Source organism: Daphnia carinata, chromosome 2, assembly GCF_022539665.2.
Source record: "Daphnia carinata strain CSIRO-1 chromosome 2, CSIRO_AGI_Dcar_HiC_V3, whole genome shotgun sequence".
Classification (NCBI taxonomy): domain Eukaryota; kingdom Metazoa; phylum Arthropoda; class Branchiopoda; order Diplostraca; family Daphniidae; genus Daphnia; species Daphnia carinata.
In genome coordinates, this window is record NC_081332.1 from 3,233,080 (window position 1) to 3,253,261 (window position 20,182).

At 37.9% G+C, this 20,182-nt stretch overlaps 4 long non-coding RNA genes and 1 pseudogene across 8 annotated transcripts; 4 read left to right on the forward strand and 1 right to left on the reverse strand.

Annotated features, from left to right (window-relative positions):
- The first annotated feature begins 313 nt into the window (after nt 1-313).
- LOC130689365 (solute carrier family 4 member 11-like) lies at nt 314-3,343 on the forward strand (annotated as a pseudogene).
- A 1,786-nt stretch (nt 3,344-5,129) lies between these two features.
- Nucleotides 5,130-6,497, forward strand: LOC130689395 (uncharacterized). Its single transcript, XR_009000724.1, has 4 exons — nt 5,130-5,528; nt 5,749-5,922; nt 6,008-6,373; nt 6,439-6,497. It is a non-coding gene; the product is annotated as an uncharacterized LOC130689395 (long non-coding RNA).
- A 3,444-nt stretch (nt 6,498-9,941) lies between these two features.
- Nucleotides 9,942-10,774, forward strand: LOC130689394 (uncharacterized). The gene is made up of 3 exons (XR_009000723.1): nt 9,942-10,008; nt 10,562-10,652; nt 10,721-10,774. It is a non-coding gene; the product is annotated as an uncharacterized LOC130689394 (long non-coding RNA).
- On the reverse strand, nt 10,324-10,994 carry LOC130689393 (uncharacterized). The gene is made up of 3 exons (XR_009000722.2): nt 10,934-10,994; nt 10,707-10,778; nt 10,324-10,627 (listed from the first exon to the last, which is right to left on the reverse strand). It is a non-coding gene; the product is annotated as an uncharacterized LOC130689393 (long non-coding RNA).
- A 5,636-nt stretch (nt 10,995-16,630) lies between these two features.
- On the forward strand, nt 16,631-20,062 carry LOC130689386 (uncharacterized). Of its 5 annotated transcripts, none has more exons than XR_009422102.1 (7): nt 16,631-17,291; nt 17,399-17,487; nt 17,657-17,850; nt 17,919-18,630; nt 18,688-19,026; nt 19,097-19,430; nt 19,491-20,062. It is a non-coding gene; the product is annotated as an uncharacterized LOC130689386 (long non-coding RNA). The 5 variants fall into 5 exon arrangements; XR_009422103.1 differs by lacking the exon at nt 16,631-17,291 and having other exon boundaries at nt 17,366-17,487; nt 17,919-18,385; nt 18,452-18,630; XR_009422101.1 differs by lacking the exon at nt 16,631-17,291 and having other exon boundaries at nt 17,367-17,487; nt 17,919-18,385; nt 18,446-18,630.
- The last annotated feature ends 120 nt before the right edge of the window (nt 20,063-20,182 follow it).

Below are 20,182 nucleotides of genomic sequence, written 5' to 3' on the forward strand. Positions count from 1 at the left end.
ATAGTTATCTAGTTTTATTGATATAATTTTTTTAGGTAAAAGTCGGGCTTATTGCTTTGTCGGGCCTTAATTTCTATCGTACCTACTTTTATATTTGAAGTAACTCAGAAACCATGAAGTCTACATAAAAACAAGTTTCATTTTCGTGAGTCTTATTAAATTTAGAATCTAAATCATATATAGTTATCTTGCTTTATTGATATTAATTTTTTTTCTGTGGCTGAAGAAGCTAAAAATATCCTCTTTACACATAATGCTGGTATGTAGATAAACCATTAAATGCAGTGCAATTTGGAGCAGGGCCTTGGTTATAATGTCTTCTCACATTCAAGCCTCAAGTAGAACAACTCAGGCTACATACAGCCCCAAAGACAAAATAAATGCCAGTTTTGCCTACGATGAATCTTGGATGTGCTTGGTGTAAGTAACATTGTTCTTGCTGATATTGAACCCAAAAATACCAGGGATAATTTTCTTTAGTGGCAAAATTCCATCACCTGTGCAGCGGCACGTGGCCATCAAGCATCCAACGAATATGGGAACGAGTTGCAGTGATCTCCAACTTTTTGTGCTCGTACTCTGTCCAACTAAAGAGCTAATGACATCAAACAAGTTATATTGTATATTCTGTGAATCAAAAGTACTTTACACACAGCAAATGGTAGAAAGGAACAAAGAATGCATTGGAGACGGGGTGTACATTCGCTGCATTGTTTATCATCTACGCTGTCAACTGGTGGAACTAGCTACAGAAGAAGAATTCAAGCAGCTTACTTTCAATCGAACGCGAGAATTGATTAAGGAACAGCATCAGAGTCGTTCAGCCGTTGCTATCTAATTGAACGCCCTCGTTGAACCACCCAAAAGCACCGCAATGAGTAACGTGGGTTTTGCATTTCGATATGGTTCGTTCACAGACATTTCTTATGCAGCTAATTATATTCCGTTATATATCAGAGAATCGGGAGACTTGTCAGTCTGAGCAAGGCATCCGTGAGGATCTTTCACGTCGACTACCGCATTATGTATCGGACTACGTCGATGGCATAGTTGGAGTCAAGACGCCACAAAAGGTTCTTTCTACCACTTTTTTCTTCTATTTTGCCTGTTGACATCCGGCCATTGCGTTTGGAGTCCTCAACGATCACAACACCACGGCAAAATTGATAAATGAAATGAAAGAAACCCAAAACTTTGATGATTGATGATTTTAACATTGTTCTTCTATTAGGTGTCAAAAAGGTGATCATGGGGCAAACGATTGGTGGCCTGGTTTTTGCTGTATTTGGTGGCCAGCCACTGTTAATTCTTTTAACTACTGCACCTCTAGCACTCTACATAAATGGTTTCCCATTTTTCAATGGATAATTGGGTTTTGATCGTCATTTAAGCGTTTATTTTTGACATCAGTTATTTCCAACATCTGTGATGATTTCCAGTTGGATTTCTACGCAATGTATGGCTGCGTTGGCCTTTGGTGTGCCTTTTTCCTTTTGCTCTTTTCGCTTTTCAACGTCTCACGATTGATGCGTTGGTGTACCCGTTCAACGTAGGACATTTTCGGCCTTTTCATTTCGATTGCATTTTGCGTTGATGCTTTTCGGGACACTGCTAAAAGTAAATAATTATAATAATCATTTTTAGAGTATATTTCTTACGTATGATTTTATTTTTTCAGATTTTCAAAAGAATTTCAGTTCTCCCCAAAATGTTTGGGCGATGTGAACATGACGGAAGGCATCAAATCATCGTTGACTTATTACTTTGTGAAGGAAAATAAAACAAACAGCTTAACGGCAGAAACACTTGTTGCGGCCATCGAAGTGCCAATGACGATTGTATGCAACCAGGCCAGCTCACTGCTGTTCCTTTTATTAATGTTCGACACCGGCTAGGCGTTTCCATCTTTAATTTCAAGAACACGTATGGACGCATGATTTCGATGCAGAAATCTTTACAAATTGATTAAATTTATTGGATTTTTCAAGGAGTTTGCTCTCCGCTGGATACGGGAAGCCCTGGCAGATTACGCTTTACCCATCGCCGTCGTCACGATGAGTTTTGTTGGTTCCTATCTCTTCCAAGATGTCAAAAGTAAATTGATTATCATTTCAGCAATAATCGTCCAACCAGTTATGTCTTCTATTTCATTACAGTTGAGTCATTCCGTTATGATGACAGTGAAAATGTATTCTCTTTGACACCGTTGGATCGCCTTCCTGGACTGGCCATCGTCGGAGCAATGGGTTTGAGTTTTGCCTTGTCGCTGCTAATTTTGATGGACCAAAATATTTCATCGGCGATGGTGAACACACCACTCAACAAGTAACACTGCGGCAGTTGTTTCATTTCGCTCAGTTGTTTCATTTCGCTCCTTTCACGTATAATCCTGTTTTTCAATCTCTCCCACCAGTTTAAGAAAGGACCGGCATACCATTGGGATTTATTTGTCATGGCCATTTTGACTGCTGCATTGTCTGCTGTCGGATTACCATGGATGCATGCACTCGTACCTCACTCGCCACTTCACGTCCGTGCGCTGGCCGGTGTCGAGCAACGTGTTCATCAAGGCCACGTCTATCAAAATGTAATTCTCTTTGCTTTAGATAAAAAATTGGACTTCAGTCTTAAATAAGATTTCTTTAGGATTGTCCGAGTGAGGGAGACCCGACTGACGGTTCTATTTTCGCACATCCTCATTGGTTTATCGATTCTGTTGTTGCCCTACCCGTTGACCTACATCCCGCCGGCCATTCTCAACGGGCTTTTCCTCTATGTGGCCATCACCGGATTCGACGGCAATCAAATGTTTGAACGCATCACACTCTTCTTTACGCAGAAATCTGCTTATCCGCCAAATCACTACATCCGCGGGTGTTCCACAGCGCAAAATCCACCAGTTCACCGTATATCAATTAGGTCAGCTTATGTTGATGTGTCTGTTCGGTTTTGTGCCCCGGCCTTACATGAAGATGATTTTCCACTTGATTCTCCTTTCGCTATTACCAATTCATCACATGATTATCACCCGACTAATTGGTGATCGTTTTCTTTCGGTCCTTGACAGTAGCGAACATTAAGCAATTTACTGAATGTTATTTTTTTTCTTTTTACACAATGTATTGTACAGGACAGAATATACTGTACTTGGTACATGCCCACGTTGATCGGATCGATTCTCGGGGTGATCAGGCGGGCTGTTTTTGTTTTCGGGGTTTCTCGTGCGGGTTATGCGTTACTGTTTGGCTGTGTTGTATCTGGTTTTGTTCGTGTCGTATGTCGGTGTACGTAAACCAGCTGCAAGCGATAAATTGTTTACGAAAATGCAATCATTTTTCTGGCTGATCATCGGAAGGCTTTTTTTTTTATAATGTGGTTTCATCGAATCCGCCATCTTCTAAAATGACGACAGGGTTATCGGTGTGGCCCAGGAACTGAGCCATGCCACCGCCTCGGTGTAGAAAATGTCTCTGACATCCCGCGACTGACCCATTCCAGGCATAGAGGAGGGTGGTGAGCCCCGGATCACAGCCAATCAGGTGTTTAGTGCCGGCTACTGCTTTCATTTCGCATTACGGCTTATTTGGAAAAGTATGACAACAAAGCATGAGGTATTTTCTGGCGCTTAACCAGCCAATCCACTTCTAGGGATATTACCCTATTTAGGGGGATTTAAGGAAAATTTTTGGAATCTAGGATGTAGTTTTGGGAATCTAGGGTTTCAAGGATTGTCCAGGGCCTATTTAATTTTCTTGGGATTTCTGGGGATTTTGAGATTATTGACCCAACCGCTGTTGCCTTTGGCGCCTCTATGCAACTTCAAAAGTAAAATGTTCCTCAATAAGAGCCACCAAGCGGGCAACGTTGAACGGTGTGCTTTTCAGAAAGTAACAGGGATTTTTCTAGGGATTTTATTTTTTTTAAATAGGGATTTGTGTCCCCAGTCTGGCAACGTTCTAGGGATACCACTTTGCGGAAAGTGGAAACACTGCGCTTAACTGACAAGAAAGAAAAAGGCTTTCTTCATTCGGACGCAAAATTTTTAGTCAAGAGGTGAGAAAAAAAAATATCTGGTACCGTAACATAGGTTAGGATTAACGTATAACTTAACCCGTAGATTCCTACAAGTAATTTCCGTTCATTGGCCTGTCTGACAAATACTGGTTATTTCCATCTCTTGTCAGCCAAAAATGAAGCATGGCATTCAAAAGAGCCGTTTCTTCTGTGAGTTAACATCCAGCATAAGCAAGGTGAGCTTAAACATGTGGATCTTTTGTAACTGCTTATAAATGATATTTTGAATTGGTTGTGTCAGTCACAGGGTGTGGGGCTTTGCTTCCCATTTGTGGACTGGCATTATTCATGTGCAGTGAAAACATAAATTAGGATGAAGAGAGTTGCATGGGTTGTGATCACTCTGATCATCCTCTAGGTCTATGTGGCTAAAATTTAAAAATATTGCAATTTCTAAATTTTTTGGTTTTATGTTTTTCATAATGCACCACAACATAAGTTATTTACCAAACAAAAGACTAGATATGGTTGCAGAGAAACGAGCCATTTGCTGCACTTGCATTCAGGTAATCTTAGCAGCATTTTATTGAAATTTCAGCATATTTTTTCCAGCTCGAACACTTGGCTGGTTACCTGATGATAGATAGATTAACTTCTTTTTCTTTATCTGTTGCGCAGGACTTAAGGGGATATAGAAAAAGGCACCTGCTAATGTATCTGTAAGATGCGGTGTAGCCATTTTACATCTTCAGTACTTACCACATTCATATTACATTGATCCTTACTTTGCTAATAGCATTGAACATCATTTGGATCAACAAGTAATGATAAAGGTAAATATTGTCTTTTTCTTGTATGACATTGAAATTTAAAAATTACATATATATTAAATAAAACAATACAAAGCACGTTGTCATCGTTATGTTATAGGTAATTGCGTGACATGGACATGTAAGTTACGGAATTGCTTAGTAATATTCTTACCCAGTTACAAGTTAATTTATTTCATTAAATTTATAAGTTATTTTTCTTGGTACCAAATCAACGCCATTTCAAAGAAAAAATTGTATTTACATGCAAAAGTACCAGAATAATATGACAAATATTGACAATGATAATTATTCTTCACAGGTAACAGTGATTTGCCAACGCCATCTCTATCACTAAAGTGTACTGGCGGTTTAGTACTGAACAGCCTGTGCTGGTATACTTTTTGCTTAAATTTAGAGAACTTACAGTCCATCATATTCCAATTTATTTATTGCGTATATTCTAATCAGAACTAATTTAATTGCCTTAAATTCAATTCACTAAACGTTCATTTGGGCCCTTGCGTGTAAAAATTTTACAACAGGGCGATGTTTATAACAATTCCGCCTATTGGGCTTCCTCTCTTCTCATTGCCAGTGAACGGCCAATCATCAACGACCTTTTGTGTACTGAACTACAGGCGTCTGCAAAATTCCATACGGTGTGGAACGAAAAAAGTGCTCGTGTTGGAGGTGTAAAAAGCCGTAAGAATAATTTCTCATTTTCTTTTTTTTTTCGTTATGCAAGTGAGCTTAGATTTTTATCTTTTACCACGTTTTTGAACTGTTGGTATATTGGTATGCAAGATGAAACTTAATTGAAAACATTTTCTACTGTGTTTCCCATGCTTATTGCAGTGTCTTCAGTTGACCCCTAGAATCCGGGAATTAGTCACGCACATCTAATCTGACTTGAATCTTTCAGGTTGCGTGGAAGGATATTATGAAAAAGACTTAACTTTCACCGTAGCCTTCCCAATCCAAGTGATTTTCGTCTTGCCTGAAATAGTGAAGGAAAAAAGGGGTCACATCAGGCTTCATCTCCGCTCAGTGACATGGACGATGAAGAATGCATTGTTGGGAAAATTCTCGGTCTGAGGTTAGTTTGGAAATTTATCTAACTGTGTACATTAATATAAATTGACAGTCTTGTGATTATAACTTAATCTGAAATATCATATTAGGAGAAGGATGGTGAAGTTGGGTACTTGCTGATAGGAATTGGTGTTTAAAACGATGGCAATACTTGGGAGCCCAAGAAAATCTTTATTGTAATAATTTGATTGCAGCATTTGAAAGCAAATGTCTATCGTTGACTGAGAATCCTGAAAACAAGCTAAGCCAAGAGAAGAAAATTGTGAAGAAAAAAAGAACTAAAGCACAGTTTGTTTCAAATTCGTAACTAGAAGCAATGAACATCAAGATGTGGTCAGGAAATCTATAGTTTTCTAGATGTCACTATGGATGCCCAGTCTTCCAACAGGATTTGATCGAAATGTAGAGGCGGAGAAATTTTAGGAGTGAGCGATGACGGTGGCGAAACTATATAGGTAACCGTTTCGTTTTGTGTTTTATTAAAACTTCCCCATGTCATTTTCAGATATTTTTTTTTTAGATAGTTGTACGGATGCGTAAAGAATGATGATTGCAGGGCAAGAGAATTTTCTTTTATACAATACTTTTCTATTTTTATTGTTATAAATATTGTCTTTTTAGCCGTTGAATGTAGCTGGAACAGAACACATTCGAATTGCAGCATCAGGATATCAGGGTTGCTGGACGATTAAATGTCGCTGTGTGTGGATACAGATATTGTGTCTCGTTTTTAACCCTAAATTATTTCTGGGATAATAACTTTACTATTAATACTATAAATTAGATGAATAACACTTGAACAGCTTTTCAGGTTCTAAGAAACAGTTAAGATAATCGTGTATTTTGTATACATTTCTTTATAGCCTATCACTAATGTAAATTCTGATGCTGTATATAAGGTCGTCCCGGGGTTGGTAATCATATTATGCAATATGTGATTTAATGTTTTAGTCCAAGCTTGACCGGAATCACTAACATATTGGATGAAAACTACCATATTAAACAATTGGTAAGTGAAATAATAGTAATAAGAAATGTAAAGTACATTGCCAGTAACAAATGTTTTATCCCACTAAATGGATAATAATTGTACTAATATTTATCCACCGTTTAGCTTTGTAACCCGTAGACTTTTTACTTTGCTGATGTTTTAGTGTTCAGGACAACTTGGTGTGTGACATAACATACAAAACAGTTGAAATATAAAGTAGATCCAGATGTGCATCGAAAACTTTTCGGCAATGTTTTGCAGGTACAAGAACTACACTAACATATTTTTATGGTATTGATAAAGATTGTCAATGCTTAATAAATTTACATTCAGGAGTAGGAGGTCAGTGTGAATTAACGTACATGATTACGTGATGAAAACCAGCAATAATGCAACCTAGCAGACACAGTGAACATACACTATGGTACTATAATTTTTTTTAATAACTAGTGGTACTTAACAATTTTCAATTCCTCATTTGATGCAGGTTGAAAGACGGTCCGGGCAAACTCTTCAGCACCTACCCGCACACGGACTGGAAAATGGTCGTTCCTTAAAGAAATGGAATACTATCGGTAAGAGTTTGAATTGATTCAAAATTAGTTTGCTAACATAGATTTAGAGCTAATTTAATAGAAGTTAAGATATCTTCTTACTTTCTACAATTATAAGGACAATGAAGTACAATTATTATCCATGTAGTGGGATAAAACATTTGTTACTGGCAATGTACTTTACATTTCTTATTACTATTATTTCACTTACCAATTGTTAAATATGGTAGTTTTCATCCAATATGTTAGTGATTCCGGTCAAGCTTGGACTAAAACATTAAATCACATACTGCATAATATGATTATCAACCCTGGGATGACCCTATATAAAGCATCAGAATTTACATTAGTGATAGGCTATAAAGAAATGTATACAAAATACACGATTATCATAACCGCTTGTTAGAACCTGAAAAGCTGTTCAACTGCTAGTCATCTAATTCATAGTGTTAGTAGTAAAGTTATTATCCCAGAAATAATTTAGGGATAAAAATGAGACAAAAATCTTAATTTTAGTACAATCGATGAAACTCTGTGGCAGCATTTTGAGTCCGGTGGCCGAATTTTCTCCGCAACTGTGGCCCGAAAAAAGGATCCGAAAAACCCTGGTCAATATTTGTCTATGGGTTATGGATGTTTTATCCCACTTGTGTAGTTATTAGCTCTGCTGTTGCCCAGTTTCGGAATTTTATTGCACATCGTTCCCTGTCGAAATTGTCTGCTTCGTGCTGAGAACCTGTATTTACGAAAAATACCTTGTCATCGTTGTTTTGTCGTAGGTAGTTGTGTGGAATGGGCATGTAGCTAACGAAATATTTTAGTAATAATATTGTTACCCGGATTCAAGTTGAATTATATTCATCAAAATGATAAATTTTTTATTATGCTTGATACCAAATTAACATGATTTCCAAGAATAATTTGTATTTCCATGCAGGAGTACCAGAGTAATGTGACAAACATTCACAATGGTGATTACTCTTCACAGAGCTAACATTTAGTATGCTACTATTATATGTTTTATAAATTTAGTTATAATTTAATTCAGCTTTTTATTTAGTGGAATATAATTTATTTCAGTTTTTCTGATGCAGTTTGGAAGCCACTTGGAGTAAACTTTTCGTCAGGTACTCACAAAAAACAGATTGGCAAATCTAACAAATGGTATGCAATGGGTAACAGTTTTATTACAGTTGGAAATAGTTTTTCCAAACATACATTCCGAACTCATTTTTAACACAGGTAACATATACTTGCATCACATGTGGGTGGGTGAGATTTTGTTCCAGGAATTTCAGGCGTTGCGACTGAAAGATTGGCGAGCCAAAGGACGCCCTGCCCTGTTTACCACAGCGTTGAAGGATTGATGTATCCACTGCAAAATCGCCACAGCTGGAACGTTTGTATCGGCGACAAGCACCCACCAGCAGCAGACGAAGTCCGAAGTGTGTGTACGTGCACGTGTGACTCGTTTGCCAACATCGTAATTCTCGAGCGAAAAGCGAGTATTTCGAGATTATTGTTGAAGTTGTGGGCAGTTCTTGGTCCATGTGTGATTCAACGTAAAGGTATGTGCAGCTTGCAATCGCCCAGTTTCTTGCTTTCCCATTTTTCCTTTAACAGTTTGACGCTTTCGACGTAAATACCCCGAGGAAAAGCGTCTTGCATTAAGTTGTTGAAAGTGTGGGTGAAGGACCGATTTTTGTAGCGTCATCCAAAGCTATTAGCAATGCTGTTGGATGTCAGTATCATTTACGTTATTGCCTAGACTTTCATTGCCTTCTAAAATCGTCTGCTCGACGAAACTCTATTTGCAAAAATGCTTAAGTATCTTTCAGTGTTACTCCTGTTGAAGCCGAGGTGAATAGCTGAAACGCAAGTATCATTTCATCTCTTTTTTGCCTCATCATTGTACGGAAACTATGTTGGTAACCCTTTGTTTTGCGTTTTTGTGTTTTGTTAAAACTTCCCATATCATTTTCAAGTGAAATTTTTATTTGTTTTTAGGTAGCTGTACGGATGTGTAAAGAATGGTGGTTGCAGGTCATGAGAGCCATTCCTTTATACAATACCTTTCCATTTTTATTGCTTTAATTTTTGTCATTTTAGCCGCTGAATGTAGCTGGAACAGAACACATTCGAATTTTAACGTCAAGACATCTGGCTGGTTGGACGATTAAACATCCCTCTGTGGGGACACAGACATTGCGTCTAGTTTTTATCTGTAGATTATTTCTGAGATAATAACTTTGTCACCAACACCGTGACTTTGATAACCAGCAGTTGAACAGCCTTTCAATTCCAAACAAAAGGAGTCATGGTAATTGTATGTTTTGTATACATTTCTGTATAAACTATCACTTATCTAGATTTACTCAATTGACATGACACTCTATATGGCTGGCATTGGAGTAGCTAATGCTGTTCATATGCAGAATATGTCACTGAGAAGGGGTTCTATTATGGTAGGAGTACCATGTTTTACTACAGGCTGACCAGAATCACAAACACATTGATTGAAAACTATCATCAGTTCCAACAATTGGTAAGTAAAATAATAATAGTAAGAATACAAAATTGTAATAATATTCTAATGGTAAGAAAATACTTTGGAATTGTTGTTGGGAAAAAACGACAATTTATAATATAAATTGGAGTACCAAACGTATTGTTTACTACCATATGGGTTACGTAATTATTAACATTAATATATAATTTTTCGTAGTTATTGTATTACAGAAGTATTGAAAATTTATTTTTTAACTTGTTTATGGTAAGGTACAATATATATCAACTTTGATTGTTTGTTATCCTACCAAATCGAAAATAATTGTACTTTTTACTTTGTTTAATTGTACTTTGTAAATTATAGGTTTTTTTTGCTTTGCTTATTTGTTAGTGAACAGAACTATTTTTTGGCTTAGTGTAACATTAAATAATTTAACAGTTATTCAAAGTCGAACAGTTGAAATATCAAGTAGATTCACATATGCAGGTAATACGTTAAAATAGTGTTTTGCAGGTACAAGAATTACACATACATATTTAAACTTTATTGATAAGATTTTCGATGTTTAATAATTTCTATTTACATTCAGAAGTAACCGGTTAGTAATGTGAATTAAAGGACATGACTATATGATGAATACCAGCAGTGATGAAACCTAAGAGTAGCAACAAACATAAAAAGTATGGTACTATAAATTTTTTAAATAATTAGTGGTACTTAAGAAATTTCAATACCTCATTTGCTGCAGTTGAAAGGCAGCCAGAGTAAACACACCAGCATCTACTCATGGATTGAAAGGGTCGTTCCTAAAAGAAATGGAATGCTATTGGTAACAGTTTGATTTAATTAAGAATTAGTTTACTAACATAGATTTAGAACTAAGTTAATTGAAGTAGAGATATCCTCTAACTTTCTACAATTAAAGAAGACAATGAAGCTAGTTAGCATAAATTCAACTTACCTGATAAGCGAATCGATCGACGATGGTGATATAGTTGTGGTACATCTGTAGAGGCAAGACTCCGAACGAATGTTAATATCTATCATCTAGACGACGCCTTAAATACTCGCAGACACGTGTCACATTATTGCTTTCCAGGAAGTAGAGCGTAGGGTAGAGGGACCTAATTCTGAAGGTCGATAGGTTGAAGGACAAATTTTTATTTCCAGGTGAGCCCGAGGTATAGCCATTCCCCATCGATTGACCTTAGGTTACTTTGAATTTTTTTTTTTGATTTTTTTTGTTTGTTTCCAAGTGCCTAAAACAGACGAAGAACCTCGGGCATACACAAAAAGGAGAGGGAAGGGGGGAGGAAGAAAAAAAAAAGAAGCTAGAAGCTCAGTAGCTCTTTCACCTGCACGCGGTGCACTAGTGTAGATTTGTTGCTTGCAATCCACGTCTAATTATTCCTAGAACTTTCGCACGTGCTCTTAGCTTTCGCAAATTGTAGATTCATCAATAACGCACTGCATCAGCACCTGGGTTAGCCTCTGCACTGGCCTTGATTAGTTGGGTAGTATAAGTCTAGATGAAATAGATTAAGTTAAGGATAAGTAGGCCTAAAGTTAAGTTAAGAGTAAGGCGTAAGCGTAGTCCACCTCAATTCGTTACCTTTGCACAACACTATCTCAGCCATTTTCTTTCACTGTTTTATGCAATTATTAACCGTAGTGGTCGTTCGCAAACTATTTTTTTCCTTACAAACAATTGTACATTTCAACTTCTTAACACAATTTACACATGAACCGCCAATCCGGCCAATTTAAAAAAAAAAAAAAATTTTTCTCCATGTAACTGTAATTCGTGTACCTGATGTCTGTTAAAATTAAGATGAAATTTGTTGCTGTTCAAATGTTAAAACAAAATTTTTTTTTCTCGTTTCTGTACAATCAGCAGGGTAATCTCTGGGGCTGAAGGGCAACGAAGATCGCCGTCGCAGCCATTGGAATACCGCCCAGGATTCTGAGGTATATATTTAAAAACTCGGTATCTCATCATGATTTTTTCTTTAAATTTTATGTGCCTAGGAAGGCCATAGCTCCACTGAAGAGGACCTTTGGACAACGAAGGTCATCACCAGGATTCTAGTCCAAAATTCCAAGGTATTCAAAAAATTGAAGTGCATTACTATTCTATGTAGTAATTTGTGTATAGGAGGTTTGGCAACGCTACCGATGAGGATTACTGGACGTCGGGGATCACCGCTGGAGCCGCCAAGGATTGCCAGGTATTACTTTCACAATTTAAAGTGTTTAATCGTGTTTCTTTATGTATTTAGGACGGTCCACATCATCTCCGAGGTGGGCCACTCGACAACGAGGTTCGCTTTCGAAGCCTCCTGGAATTATCGCCCAAAATTGTGAAGTATTTAATTGAAAGTCTTAGGTTGTGATCTATGATTTTATTTTGTTTTTATGTATTTAGGAGGGCCTCACCATCATCGAAGAGGATGCTGGACATCGTGGATCGCCGCTGGAGTAACAAGATCGTCGCAATGGATATTTAAGGTATATGTTTTACACGTTTAAGTGTCTAAACATGTTTTTTAAATGTATTTAGGATGGCCCACATCATCACCGAAGAGGGTAACTGGACAACGAAGTACGCCATTGGAGCCACCAGGATCGTCGCTCAAAATTGTCACGTATTTTATCGAAAATTTTTACTGTCAATTCATTAACCATTAATTTAATTTGTTTTTATGTATTTAGGAGGGCGCCATCATCGCCGAGGAGGACCATTGGACAACGTGTTTCGCCGTCGGATTCACCAGGATGATCGCCCAAAATGGTCAAGTATTTAATTCAAAGTTATAAGTTTTACATTATGATCTCATTTTGTTTTTATGTATTTAGGTGGGCCGCACCATCATAAGAGAGGATGCTGGACATCGAGATTCGCCGCTGTAGCAACGACATTGTCGGCATGGGTATTGTGGGTTTTTTTAAAATTAACGCTAAGTGTTTAATCGTGCTTTTTGGGCTTCGAAGAGGGCTTCACCACCACCAAAAAGGACGCTGGAGCATCGATATCGTCGCCGTGGATGTTTCAGGTATATCACTTACTCGTATAATTGTGTATTCATGTTTTTGTTTTGTAATTAGGAGGGTTCCATCATCGCCGAAGAGGATTACTAGACTACGAGGTTCGTCGTCGGAGCTACCAGCATCGTCGCCCAACATTGTCAAGTATTTCATTGAAAGTCTTAAGTCTTACACCACTAATTTATTTTGTTTTTTATGTGTTTACGAGGGCGGCATCATCGCCGAAGAGGATCACTGGCCAGCGTGGTTTGCCGTAGGAGGCACCAGTATCGTCACCCAAAATCGTCAAGTATTTCATTCAAAGTTATACGTTTTACACTATGATCTCATCTTGTTATGTATTTAGAAGGGCCATACCACCATCTGAGAGGATGCTGGACATCGAGAAGCGCCGCTGGAGCAACGAGATTATCGCAATGGATGTTTCAGGTATATTTCTTTACATGTTTATTTGCCTAACCATGTTTTTTTATGTATTTAGGAGGGCTCCGTCGTTGTCGAATAGGACCACTGGACGTCGTAGGGTGTCGTTGGAGCAACGGAAATCGCTGCCCATCCCGTCGTACACGCCCATTAGGTCGATGGGGAAAAAATATGGTACGGTTGAGTATTGCCTAATTGGCATTTTTCTACTTTATTCCATGTTACTCGTGTGTTTTACAAATATGTTGCTCTTGTCCTATATTCCTTACCTTTATTTTTCCTTATGCATGACGGCTTAGTTTTAACTTTGACTGAGCACGCAAATTCACTACACCTGTACCCGACGGTTCACTCACGGTTTGTTTGCTTTTTTGCACCGGGTTGGGGTTAGCGTATCAGGTAATGTAGGCCTGCTCACATTGGTTTCAGGCCAAGGATTTAGTTGGTGCAGGTTTACTAACACTTACTACTTCTAAAATAAAAAGTAAAACAAAATAAATCTATTTTATGTCTGCATACTCTTCTTTTGAGTATGGTTTCTTGACTTGAGTAATATATAAATCGCGTGCGATCGGGTTGTAAACCCCGATTTGACAACCCGACAAAACGTGATGGGGCAGCAACCGTTCCGACCTGTCGCATAGGCAAGAATGAAAAACCCGCTGAACAAGAAATCGGTTCGAGCGATACGGGTTAGTGAGGTATAGTTCAGCATGCGACTATACAATACTAATATGTAAAGCCTTGACCACAGAAATCACCGGAGTCTTAGAAATCCTCCTTGATCGCGGAATTCAGACCAGAATCGTGAGTTGCATTTCATTTAATTCATTTCATTTCATTAAAAAAAAAAAAATAAGCTCAGTAGCTGGTTTACCTGCAAACGATATGCATTAATGTAGATCATCGCGGCAAAAGACGGTGTAGTGATTCAGAGAATTTTCATACGCCCATGTAGTTTTCGTCTACAAGCTGGATATGTTCTTTTTTTTTTGTGTACAAACTGGCTAGAATGACAAAGCTGTTAAATGAACTAGGAATTTGTATATTGGAAAGTGGGGCATACTATGCTGGATTTAAAATTAATGCCCAACGAAGAAAGATATTAGGGAAAGATTATTAAGAAAGGAAATTATTCACAAAATATATCTTTCTGATTGGGTTTATTTAATACACCAGCCCAGGGGAAAGGAAATGATATTGCTAAAAATAATACAAATAATCGATGGAAAATATATAGCACTTCTAACGAGTGGGATGGGGGATATTGGTACTTCATTAATTGTTGACTGTGAATCTTGATTAATGATAAGTATATAGTTACGTCATTTCGCTGTTTAATAGTTGAACCGTATAAATCGGTATTTTAAAAATTATAGGGGTTTAGCTTATTGAAAATGTATTACAAATTAAATATGACGAACGTTAATAGTAATGACGCTTAATATTATATTAATGTAATTTTATGAATACTAATCGCCTTCAAAAAAAATCATCGCTTGTGTTCGGGTTGCGTGTCCGATAAAAATGAACATGGAGTTAATAAAAAACAGCTTATTACTCGCTACACAAATTGTGATCCAACGGGCGGTTTTATTAAAGAAATTAGATGTTTTACAACGCTGTTAAACATGTTTCACATGAAGCTACTGAATCTTATCCGTGACATTGCAGAAAGTTGTTAAACTGTGGCAAAACTTGTACTTAGGTTTAACATTGCATAACTCTGTCAAAATGTAATGTTATAATATCAGTAAAAAAAATTTAACTTATCTTGCAACAAATGAAACTATGTGACGTCAACAAATGTACACTGTCTTGTGCAAAGAAACTCTTCATAGAAAAACTGGGTGATAAAAACTTAAGTTCTTGTATGTAGTACTTGTAAATTTTGTGGGGTTTGTCTCTCGTTGAATTTATTGTTTTTTTATTTTTTCTGCTGTCTGTATGTGTTGTGTTTTGATGTCTCCTTTGTCCTAGCGTTTGATTTGCGAAAGGTTAGTAAGTTTTAATGTAATGACGATTATATTGTGATTTAACCTCGTGTATATTAGAAGTACCGATTTAAGTTTTCGTTTATAGTCTGTATTTTTATCACCAGGGAAACATATACATATTCATTTTACACAATTTATTATAACTGAAACATTTACACAATTGACACTACATACAACAACTATACACAATTTGACACCCATTGAATTTTCCGTAACTATAGGGTATTGAACCCTAATATTCGGCGTAGCTTGCCGATGCTCAACCATTGAGCTATAATCACTTTCCATTTCAATGTTTTATACCTTGAGTCAACACACGAAAATATTGTATAGTTAATGTTTTAATCTTGCTATACTATTTGTCAGTCTGACCAGTAAGTGTATGTGTATCATGGCGTATATGTAGAGGTTCCATTTACGGTGTCAGAAGTTTGAGGTTCAAATCCAGTAAGGTATAGAAATAACAAAAAGCATTAATTAAACGTAACAAATTTTTACTATTACTTATATTTTAACATTGCTATAGTATTTGGCAGTCTGACCAATTAATGTAAATATATCATGGTATGTCTGTAGAGGGTCCGGCTACGATGTCAGAAGACAAAGGTTCAAATCCATTAAGAGGTAAAAAACGAAAATTTAACAAACTGTCTTATATTTTAACTGTCACTCAAATATTTGAAAATGTGCAAAAGATGACGCTTCGCTATATCATTGGTTAGTCTGACCATACATTTCAAAAATGTTATAGCGTATGTGTAGAGAATTCGGCTACGGTATGAGAAGACTAGGTTTCAAATCGTAGGCATTGCTAAAGTTATCGGAAAACACGCATTAAATACTTTTATGTTTATTATGTAATATTTGTTGAATATGTGTAATAGGTTGTCTAAAGATGACTTGCAAAAATGGTTATCAGCAGAATGTGACTCATGGCTCAATGGTAGAGCATTGGCTTCGTAAGTCGAATGATTTGGGATCGATCCCCAAAAGAGTTCAATCATATAATAATTCATATGAACGATGTATCAAATTCTATACATTGCATAAGGTTTGTAAAACTGCAACTGCTATGCAACAATTGCAAATGTAGAAACCATCATGATATTTAGAATTCTATCAAATGATTCAAATGTTGCAATATATATGCAGCAATGCAAATACTGTTATTAAATTTTCCTCCTTTACCACCAGATGCCGTTATCACGAAATCATCTAAAGTTTGTGACCTTCATTTTGACGACGACGCCATTGTTAGAAGTCGTCTGTCGATTGTGGACGGGAAACCAACATCAGTCGTCGTTCGTCCCGTTCTAAAACCTGGAGCTGTTCCCACAAAGTTTCAGAGCATTGTTTATTTGTGAGTTTAAAATCTCGTTCGGATGTTCCCTGAAAATCATTAGCAGTTTATGGTAAACGTATTGTTTCTTTCCGCCATGACATCGAAGTTTTTTCTCTTTCTGTTTTCTGACGCATTCGTGCACGGTCATGTTGCATGTGCTGTCCGCAGGTAGCGTTCATACTGAACGAGTACTGAATAACCTCGTTAGCCTTGTCTTTAGCCAAGACAATACATCCTTGTAACCAAGTTTCCGATATTGTAACTTGTTAACTGTTAGTCGTGAATGCCTTGCAGGAATCTAGTACGAAACTTTTACTCAATACACCCAAGAAAAGCGGATGTAGCAGATATTACAGTATATCTTGACATTTCTTTGTTGTGTTAAAAAATAGCAGACAGCCTGCTATTGCTTTTGATTAGCAATTACCAGTGGATTAATAATCGGTACTTTGTTGCACCAGATGTTTAGACCTGCAGGTTGCCAAACGATAGTTAATGTTAACATAATAAAGGTAAACACAAAAAGCATTTAATTAACTGTAGTTTTTATTAATCGAAAGCGTTATCTTGCATACGGCATTACAAATCATTCTTTAATTTTCATCATCGATTAACGAAGACGTGGCACATCACTTTTCGGGAATGCCAGACGAACAGGCAAACGTCAGACGAGGATTTGAGTCTGCTGGGAAACCGAACCCCATCTCAGTAAGTTCGTTCTTATGGTAAATCTGCCAACATGCACGTCCATTTGCCTCAAACTTTTTTCCTGTATAGTCTTTAACAATGTACAACATTGATTGGCCTTGGCTACAATCTCGGCAGTCTGGTTGGCAACGCAAAAATTACTGTATTCTGTCTTAACGTTCTTGTCTAGCCATTGCCAGTGATCACCCGTCGTTAGGTCGAAGAAACCTCCTGTCCAAAGCAGCCTACGTTCTTGATCCGTTTTTTGGAATGGTGTACTCTTATTGTTCCGTACAGCATTATCGACGAAAATGTCTTCACATCTCGACCCGATCGTGAGCCAACTTGCATCGTTTTGGCAAACCTCCTGCATTGTCGAATACGGTACGCGACCAGAATACAAACTTAAGTTGCCATTTAACGTCGTGCTAACGTGACTCGTTTTACTGTAGGCAACTTTTGGCACGAAGGTGAATCTTATTGTCGTTACGACAATCAGAGCCACGATCAGTGGCACAAGAAAAGTAAAGCAAATGGCTGTGATTGAGGTAATTGATCTACTTTTGTTTTTGGTGTCCTGTTTCTGGAGTTTAGTTTGTTTTCTGTTTTTTTTTATAGGTACGTGAATCTGTTCGCCTGTGTGAGACCTGAGTGGTGGTGGAACGTAACTTTGTGCTTCATCGTCTAGGGCAATGATTTCATCACGTGGTGTTCGGGAATATAAGAGAAATTGGGCCACGATGGAAACGACACAGAAGAAAGAGTGCAAACCAACGAGGAGAGTTATGACAGCCGAATCTCCGACTAGTACTAGTTCGTTTTCAACCATCAGGACGTTTTTGTAAAACAAAAGGACGCTCTGGATAACTAGCATGAGCAAAACGAATAGGATTGCACAGCGATGGACATTGGCACCGGAGTAAGTTGGCTGATATGTTTGAACCATTGTATAGCGATCAATGATATATCCAATTGCCAGACACAGGACGCTTATAGCTATGATGGGGGGAAACGTGAAATATCCCACGCACGTTATGACAAACTGCGCCACCAGTTGGGAATAGCGTTCTCCGATGTTGAACCTGTCACGCAGAAATGGACTGTCTGCCTTGGGAGATTTGGTTAAACGCAGCCACAGTCTGTTTACCCATTGCGTTACTCGAGGTAAAACGAAAAAACTGTGAGATAAATTCCATTCAATGACGGAGATTGCCATTTCAGAGCCCAAGTCTGGCCGGAAAACGCACTGCAGCCGAATCCAGTGATTCAAAACGTTTGGATCTGTTTGAGTCCAGATGATGGAATTCCAGATGTCCTTGAAGTTGAGCATGGGTAACACGATTTCAGACACCACGATAATGATGAATGAAGAGAAAAAGAGTCCTAAGTGAGCACTGGATTTTCTCATGTGATCCACTTGGAAGGCTGGACAGAGGCGAACAATTACCAAGAAAACTATTGTCAAAATCGATTTCGAGTAACGTAGAACAGCGTAGAAGATGTTTTGTTTGTCGACTAGGAGTTTCAGCGATTCGACGAATATCGTGGATCCTGCTAGGGGTAAGAGAATGCTGAAAAAGTATTGGATAATCATTTTTAATAGACAGATGTGGCTGCCCTTTTGATGCAGATTGGACCATACGATATCACGAGATGGTGGAGCCCATTCAACTCGCCAACCTCTTAGTGTCCGGTGATTGATTAAGTATTTGCTTGCTTTCACTGCATGCTCTCGTGTTCTGAATGTGACGAAAGCTGCAGTGGCTGGATGGCTTGTTGATGGCTTCTCCATTAGCTTGTGGATAATACTTATTCCAGTCACAATATCAGCATTGTTGTCTCGGAAGTATGACCTCAAATATTCCTCGGTGCATTTTTCGTAATTGATCCGTGAGATGAGCAGTGTCCGTATTGTTTCACCGTTGCCCATAATGGTTTGGTTTCGGTACAGATGATAGGAAAAGGTAACGACGCTATGCTGAAAAACCACCCACAAGCATAAAGCTGTTCTTATTACATTCCAGGTTGAAAATATTCGCATTAGTAAAACCGTGATTACCATTAAGAAAGATGGTATCAAAATGGCTATCAAGCAGAGTTGAAAACTGAGTAAAGCCAGTCCGTCTGTTCCTTGCTGTTCCGTCAAATGTCTAGCGATGTCACCCCAGATTCTACGGGCCGTACTTCTCATCGAGGCCAGTGTTCCTTCTCCTACGTGCTCCATTTCGTCGTCTTCTTGGCTATGGGCGGATTCAGTGTCATTGTGACAGTAGGAAAGCGGATTATCGTAGGTTCGAAATAAAAATTCTCCCACTCCAGAGATTCCTAGGACGATTAACAGTGTTAATATATAAAACAAGATTGTCTTATTCAATAAAAACACTGTGATGTTGTTGAAAACTCCCTGATCTGATGGGCAGTTTCGTGTTAGCATTAACTCGTTTGACGGGTCATATGCCTCAGTTTCAAGGAGTTCCAGAATAACCTCCATGATCCCATCAATACTCACTCTTGGATTCATTTCGTGAATTTTTCGCACATCGCTACAAGTGAAATGCGTTCCATCACGTGTTGACAAATAGATAATGTCAAGTAATTGTCTTCTATCTAGCGACGGGAGAATTCCATTCGATGGTGATGATGGTGTATATAGTGGATTTGAGATGTCTGGGTTTAGTGTGGAAAATTCGGCTACCCCTCGAAACCCAAAAACGGC